Source organism: Eschscholzia californica, unplaced genomic scaffold, assembly GCF_041429995.1.
Source record: "Eschscholzia californica isolate CP2 unplaced genomic scaffold, dmEscCali1.0.p SCAF_1, whole genome shotgun sequence".
NCBI classification, from domain to species: domain Eukaryota; kingdom Viridiplantae; phylum Streptophyta; class Magnoliopsida; order Ranunculales; family Papaveraceae; genus Eschscholzia; species Eschscholzia californica.
The window spans coordinates 22,710,771-22,719,501 of NW_028238198.1; the positions used below are offsets into that span (position 1 = coordinate 22,710,771).

Below are 8,731 nucleotides of genomic sequence, written 5' to 3' on the forward strand. Positions count from 1 at the left end.
CATTGTTTGGAAAATTTTAAAATAGTAGTTATAGAAAATGAATTTGAAAGCAATGATGAAAATCTTTAGCAATATATGGAGGTTGTGAACAAAGCATCTTTTCGGGCCTCCCGCCTTTAGGGCCACCAAATTGTTGTTTTCTTAAGAAACACTTATTAAGCCGGGGTGTTAAAAAGAATTCTAAAGGCCACCACTTACCCACTCTTACACTTTGACTTTTCAATACTAATGGAGTTTTAACATGCTCTTTTTGAAATCCCCAAAATCATCCATTTCTTTGAAATGAACACTCGGTTACTCATCATTTCCTCTAACTTCTTCTAAGGTCCATCGTGCCATCTCTTTTGATAAATCTTCGATGCTTACTGGGTGGGAGTAAGAAAATAAGATTTTTGTGATTATTTAATAGGATATGTTACATAAGACGGATCGAAAGTAGGAGATCCGGCGGTCAAGATGAATTCCAGAAACAATATACGTGTGTAACACGTGTATGTACGTAACGGATCGAGAAGACGAGATCCGACGGTCAAGAAGAATTCAGAATTTATTTGAAGATATATAATATAGACCAATATATTCAGAATATCTCTTGTAACTATCTAATGGTAATATTAGATAGATTTTATATTATTTCCTAGTTTAGTAATCAGAAACTAGGAAACTCTAAACCCTAAGTTATCTATAAATAGGAGAGGGTTCTAGGAATCAAAATCATCGAGTTATGTATGACCAATGTAACCGATCAAACTCACATACAATTGTATGTGGCGATTATCATAAAGAAGTTTTTCTCCGTGGATGTAGGTCGTGATCCTTCGACCGAACCACGTAGTGGTGGCCAACGGGTCGTGTCGGCCCGGAAACGGCACGGCACGACCCGTTTATAAGGCAACACGGCACGGAACGTCGTGTGCCGTGTCGTGCCGACCTGTCACGGGTCAAGCGGGTCGTGGCGGGTCTGAGATTTTAAGCTCCCAAACCCGTCAACCACGGCACGTCAGGAACGGAAACACAACCCGCCACGGTCCATGGCGTTCCTAACCCGCCACGACACGCTAACACGTTAGAAACGAATACTTAATTTACAAAATATTATTATTATTTTGTTGAAAATAGTTATTAATTAATAAAATCAATAGTTAATAATATCATTAAGTAATAAAATAAACATAGATTCTAAAGTTTAAACAAAGATCACAACGTTTGACTTGAAAATTATTTAGTGGTTCATTTTGTTACGTTTGGAAACAACTGGCCCATTAGCCACGACCCGGCACAACAACGGCTGGGCCGTTGCCATGAGGCGTTTCTGTGCCCAGACTTTGTGGTCTGAGAACGACACAGCACGGCTCAAACTCATGTCTGGCGTGCCCGTGGCGTGTCTAACACGCCACGGCTTAGAACCACGTAAACTATTGTGTTACTTATTTCAGTTTATGTCTTCTAATCTACCAACTAACATGAACTTTCAGATAGTATCATGAGCAGGTTATTTGTTCCTGTTTTATGCTTCCGCAAAGACGATCTTTTTTTGTCGTTGGAATTACGTAATCGATAAGTTAATTCGTCGATTTTTTTTCCAAGTTAATCTTGTGAGTATTTATCATCTTGAACACACTTCTAACATGGGGTTACAAAAAAAAAAAAAAAAAGTGTCATAATGACAATATAAGAAAAAAAGTTGAAGGTTTCATGGTTGAATCGGCAAAGAAGGTATGTTCTAGATTTATTTTCCAATTTTTTCTGATTTTTTCCGATTTTTTCGAAAAAAAAATCGAATTTTTTGGATATTTTTTTTTACCACTTTGAGGTTAGAAACCAATTCTGTCCCGTTCCGGTTCTAATTCGAGATCCAAAAATAAACCTAATCCGGTTTATTTCAATACCAGAATAGACCTAATCTGGATCACATAATTGGAATAGCAACACCCCGGTCTCGTTAAGACCCGGAACATATTTATCCCGGTCTTGTTAAAACTCGCGTCCAAACAGACCTAGGTCAATAGACCGAGTCCACTCACGTTTACCCGAGAATACCTTCACACGCTGACTAAAGTCAGCAACCTTTGACCTCGACTTTGGGTTGTCTTCTCCGACGACCGACCACTAGGATTTTCTCCCTACACTTTCCAACGACTTTTTCTTGACCAATCGATTGATCCTGTCGTTTTGGACAACAATTAATCAAGTACAATCCCATTTCTCTCTTGATTTGATGATGAAATTAACCTTTCTTTCTTGGTTTTCAAAGCACCATCGATCATTCTCTCTCTAGAATTTTCTGTCGGTTGCATGCATAAGCCTTCAACCGGTAATTTCTTCTTAGTTTGATCTGCTCATACCTAATCGGTCTAACTCGTTCGTCCGACATCAGCTTCAAATCTTTCCACAAAATTCGAGGAATTTCTCACACAAGTATTCAATTAGTTCGCACTTGTTTTCAGAATTGCTTCGATTCCTTGACGCTATGTGGCCCTAGAGTGACCGGGATATTTCTTGCCTGACCGGAACCCTAGCTTACCAACTATCAGAGATCACGAAACTTTCTGTCTCTCTCGACTTTGTTGATCGAGTCAAGAACGTTGACCCATGACCAACTTGACCTAAGTCATTAGGACTTTAGAGATCAGTCAATTAATTTTGACTTAAACCTTTATAGGGTTTGCATAGGAATCAGCCGACTAATGGTCCGCCACGGGAAAGAGATAAAATACTGGCAGGTACGAGGTCTGGAAGCTTCCATGTTTAGGACAGGGGGCCCGTATTCTTCTCGAAAGAATGACCAAGAGAAGCTGCCTTTAGAAATTTACTTTGGCCCATTCCCAGCCGGTTCTTTCAACCCGGACCGCCCATTTCTATCCCGGACTTTCTTTTCAACCCGCGATGTGACCCGAGGACCGATCCATTTTTTCGTATTCCTTGACCCGAGTCAAATCCCTTTGACCCAAGCTGCTGCATCTTCTTTCCTGTAAGTGAAACCCTAGGGTTTGATCCCTCAATTTTTCGACGACATTAGGCGGCATAATTTCCATTCCCACTCGATTGTTTCATCGATTTGGACATCATATACTAACCACCAAAAATCTTCCTTTTGATTTGGTGATGAATCAACCAATTTATAACCCGAAAATTCATATTTTTTGGAACTTTCTCTCTCTAAAGACTACACAATCGACGGTCGATTTTTGGCCGAATTGGATAGCTATGGTATATACCAATCACCGATTTGGAGTCTCATACACATCACAGATGATTTTTTTTATTTAATTTCCAATTAAATTCTTATTTGGGAAAATCAAATTTTGAGAAATTTCTCAATTTTGGAAAACCCTAATTTAGAAGTTTCTAAGAGTGTGTTTGATTCCAAGTTGGAGAAAGAAAAAAAATAAGAAAAAGTGGTTCTCCGAGAAAATTTTCATCTAGAAAATGATTCCTCGAAATATTTTTTAAATTTTCTATTGTTTGGTTCACCGAAAAAAATGCAAAAAATGAAGACACAATATAACAAGGAACCTATTTCCTAAGTTGAAATTTCAATTGGTATGTGATTATCAACCTCAAACTACAAATCAATACACCTCTATAGTGTTCAGTCCATCTCTTTATGCAACAGAAACCATTTAAATGTCCACAAGGACGAAAATTGTGATCAGGAATAAAAGGTAAATGGAACAACAGAGCAAGCACCAACCAATAAGCATTATTAACAAATGCATTTCTATCTTGTAGATAGACAACTTATATCTTGCATAAAGAGATGGATTGGACACTGTGGAAGAAGTATTATCACGGAATCTTCAGTGGGTTGATAGTGTAGGGCTGGGAAAACGGTCCGATAGCCCGGGGTCCGGCCCGGACCGTTAGAGACTGCTGCCCGTAGTCAACCCGTGTAGGGCTAACCCGGCCCGATGAATCGGGTTTATGGGCCGGGATTCGGACATAACCTCAAATCCGAGTCCCGGACCATTATACCCGTCCGATATACCCGCCCGAGTTGCGATGTCCGAAACCCGCCCGAGTTGTGATGCCCAAAAGCCGCCCGAGTTGTAATGCCCGAACCCGTCCGATCAAACATATAAAGATTATGTTTCAGATCCAAGGGGTAAAATTTTTTGGCCATCGAAGAGCCTTGCTCCCATATCTTTGACCCAATAGTGAGGGACTTAAGAGATGGAACTTACATAAATTTTGGCCTTGAAGAGGCTTGTATTGTGGAGTGTTTAAGAGGTTATATATAACCATTCCCTTTTCTCCTTCATCTTCACCCCCAACAATGTGGGACTAAATAGGTTTAATTTGCTTGCAATCCAAGAAGTGTGGTTTGATTCATATAATCACAACCCCATATGAATTCTTCTCTAGATGTTCAATGTGGGACTAAGTCTCCAAAGAGAACATCAAAAATCTCTTAACTTTATTAGTCCCACATCACCTATTTACCGTTAGAACATGTATTTGAGACTCTCATTAAATAGAAAATAAGGTTCACTCAAAACATCAAATCTATTTTATTTATTAGTCTTACATCACTTATTGAGGCTTAAGTGGAAGTTAATCTCTTATTTTAAATGAAATGAGAAAATTATTAATCGGGTCTAATGTCATAAGATAGAATAAAGATAAATTTGTACTAACTTTTAAAAAGAAAAAACCCAAACATGACCATTTATACATTTTATTATATGATTATTGAAAGTATCTCAAGTTATGAGTGAATGATTTTAGCCTTTAAAATTTTTTTGATAAAGGCAAATGAAAGAGTTATTTATAACCTTTATTCTTGCATCTCTATATATAAGACCATCAATGTGGTACTAAAGATTGAAAAGCTTTAGGATTGAACATCAAAGAGGGAGAACTTGTAACCTCTCCCCTTTGCTTCTTTTATCTCTAACTCAAAGGTGTGGGACTAACATTATGAAGTTTGCTTAAAGTTTGTTGTGTGATGTTGGCCTTCTTGTGACCTTCACTAACTATGGGGCATGGTCAATAGTAATTGACTATATCAAATGGTTTCTATGACCATGTTTTTTTTTCCTCCTAACTTTGATGTATTTTATTTTCAACACAAAAAAAATACTTTGGCATATTTTTCTAAACAAAATTTTGTAAGACATTAGAAATACTTAATACACTTTAGTAGCCCCGATCACCATGTCTATTCCGTATTTTAATGTGCCCAACCCATAACTTCATTAGACGACTTAATGGGTTAAATTAGGGTTGAAAATGTCGAATGAGATTAGGAATGGAAGCGAGAAAGCTCAAGTACCCGAGTACTGGGACTGAAGCTCTCCTTATGGGGATCTTGGTGGTTGAAGGTCAGTCATTTCCCTATAGTTATCGGCATTGAAATAATCTGTCTCGTGGTGAAGTCTTCTTTTATATTAGATAAGGATAACGGGTTAATTTTCTTTAATATGTGTGTTCACGGAAGAATACAAAGTGAAGAGTTATGTGTTGTTTTTCGATATGCAATTTAAGGAGTTGCGCAAGTTTGGGATGAGATGTTTATTGAAAGCATAGCAGAAACCCTTGTAGATTAATAAGATTACTCCAACAAATGGAAGACACATCAATCACAATGTTTATTGAAAGACTTCAATAGGTATAGTGCAAGACTTCTTTTGGGCATGAACATACTGCATAAACTTATACAAAATCGTCTTATGTCCATAAAGGACCACTCTAAGCTGCTGTTCTTAATGTATAATTTAACCACGGTTAATCTAAAACAAACAAGGTATAAGTACAAGAGTAATGAACCTAATAACTAAAACAAGGAAATGTATAACAATAAGATCATATTCCTATTTGGGGATTTTTCAAGTTGCAGTTTTTGAACTCCTTCTACCAAAGGGAAATACCAATACAATGTCAATATAACGAGTCCGACTATTGCATCACAGGTTGACATGAAGCTACTGATATGTAATTGAACGCATCGATTTTATCTTATCGACAAAAAACTTATCAAATCTTCAAATGTTTTCTTTTGTTATTTGCCGGGAGGGTTGTACCGATTCCTCATGTTACACATCGGTTTCATTTTTCTGACAATTTGAGTAACGGCGGTTTCATCTATCGACGGAAACTTTTTAAAAAAAATCCCTCTTTGTTCTGTGTCAGTATGACTATACTGATGCTTTATGATATACATTAGTTTCATCTTTCCAAAGGAAGAAAGAAAGTTGAAGTCGTAGGCGGCACGCCGACCGGCGACTTTTGCCGGAAGAAGAGAGAAGAGAAGAAAAGCAAGAAGAACGAATTTTTTTCTTTCTCTTTTTTATTTTATGAAGGTCGATCGCCGCCTAGAGATTACCGACCGGCGACGAACCTAACGACGTCAGTTGTATCATTATGTCAATCATTAATTGAGGCATTGCCTCCTATACACCTATTGCCTTTAACCATTTCAGGGATTGCCTGCAAGCTTGCCTTTAACAACTTTGGGCATTGCCTATGAAATCTCCCGGGAAAAAAAAAAATGGTTCATGTGTGAGAGACTGAGAGGGAATATCCGCGAGTGTACCAGGTAAAAACAAGAAGTGTATATAACATTTTCCTTCCAACAATATATAGGGAGGTGGCTCAATTCTTCATTTAAGGAGAGAAGGTACTGACTAAGTATAAAGGAAGAACTTGCTTAGCCCAGCACACATCTCCTAATGCAAACGTCTAAGAGGCACAAAAAGGGAGTTTTGTGTTAATTGAATTCTAAGGACAAGCAACTCGGGCTTACACTTAACACAAGACTACCAACTTTTCTATTTCTCATCAACATTTTTAACCATAAACAATCATCTGAAGAACAACTGTGAAAGGTTTTCAATTTTGATTTCAGCTTACAATTAGATAGGAAATAACCTACTTACTATAACACAGGTTCCTTCACTATATGCAACATACAACCAGCATCATGAAACTGCCAAGTCTAAGTTTGTGCAGAGAAGAATAACCTACTTGAGTAAAAAGCTCACCCTCTTTCAAATTTCCAGTGTCGGAGTAATCAACTACTGCAAGTTCGAATTTCTAAGCGAGAGAAGAATCATGTTCAGTTTAAAAGCTTCGATTTAGAATTTGCTCTGCTATATCGTGTATGGGTTCTGCCGAACTCCCAACTAAACAGTTCTTCGAAGTTCTGAAGTGAAAGAATAAGTGGATAAGTTTCTCACTAGCAAAACTATCCAAAAACAACGAGGTATATGCCTTTCAGAATGCCATCGGAAACGACAAGGTATACCGTATACACGCCTTTCAGAAAGTCATCGTGTATGGGTTCTGCCGTTGCCTAAAATGTTACTGTTTTTGCAGTATTTTCCGATTCTCCAGGACTGTGCTACATGGGTTGTAATGACTATGGTGTCTGTTGCATGACCTTACCATAAGAAAACAGAGGCATAAACATAACACTCTCCACCTCATCAAATGAAGTGATAAATCATTCAAAAAAAAATGTAACTTTAGAACTCAAAAGACAAATCACCACTTATTAATAGCAGAAACTGAAAGGGTCTAAGCAACAACTTGCAAAGAACAACAGATAATCATTCATGGTGACATTTTTCTAATCCATGAAAACTTTAAAGGAAAAACATAAATAACCCTTGAACCAAACTAACCCGAAAACTGCAATTAAGGGTTGAAAACTTCAATGGAGAGCACCCACACCAGGCTTACTCTGTCGAGCGAGCTTGGTCCATTCGGTATGGTAAGATCCAGGACGATCAACTCGTTCGTAAGTGTGAGCTCTGAATAAGTTCCTCTGAGCTTGAACAAGATTCGCAGGCAATCTCGCACGTTGATAAGTATCGAAATAAGAAATACTAGCAGACATTCCAGGAGTACTAATTCCAGCTTGAACAGCTAAACCCACAAATCTCCTCCAAGCAGCTTGTCTTTGAACCATTTCTTTAGCAAATTCAGGATCAACAACTAAACTAGCTAATTGTGGGTTTCTCTGATAAGCTTTCTTAATCCTGTCTAAAAACACAGCTCTAATAATACACCCACCTTTCCAGATCCTAGCCATTTCTCCCAAATTCAAGTTCCAACCTTTTTCGATACTTTTGGCTCTTAACAAGTTCATTCCTTGAGCATAACTACAGAATTTCGATGCGTAAAGTGCTTGCTTAACATCATCAATCAATCTCTTCTTATCAATTCCTGCCCTAATTGATCCAACTTCTTCTCTCAAATCAGCCTCTTTAAGAATTGCAGCTGCAGCTTCTCTCTCCTCTTTCAACCCACTTAAATACCTACAATCCAAAGATGCAGCAATGGTTGGTGCAGCAACTGATAACTCAGCTGCTTGTTGAACTGTCCATTTACCAGTTCCTTTCATTCCAGTCTTACCTAAAATCTTATCAACTAATTCCCTATCACCCAAATCATCCTCCCTCTCTCTCTCTCTCTCCCTCTCTCTCTCTAGATTGTATACTACTACTACTACTAGGATTTTAGGAAGTATAAAGAAAAGTAAGAGAGTTGTGTGACTGTTTAGTCCCACATTGAAGAAGGAGAAGGCGGGAGAAGGCGGGAGAAGGAGGAATGACTTATAAGAAAGGAGTTAGGAATTTCGGTCAAGGTAACTTGGTGCTTTGGGCAACGACTCAGCTAGTGAGGTGCTTTTGCACTCACCTGGTTTGGCTCAAAAAGCCCGTGATCCGTCCGTCAGAGACTGTTAGAGCCCGAGCGGGCTCTCTGGCTGAATTGGGCCGCGGGCACT

At 38.4% G+C, this 8,731-nt stretch overlaps 1 pseudogene across 1 annotated transcript; it reads right to left on the reverse strand.

Moving 5' to 3' along the window:
- Positions 1-7,410: 7,410 nt before the first annotated feature.
- Positions 7,411-8,524, reverse strand: LOC147565211 (6-phosphogluconate dehydrogenase, decarboxylating 3, chloroplastic pseudogene; annotated as a pseudogene). The gene has a single exon (XR_015230127.1). The product of XR_015230127.1 is annotated as a 6-phosphogluconate dehydrogenase, decarboxylating 3, chloroplastic pseudogene (transcript).
- Positions 8,525-8,731: the final 207 nt, after the last annotated feature.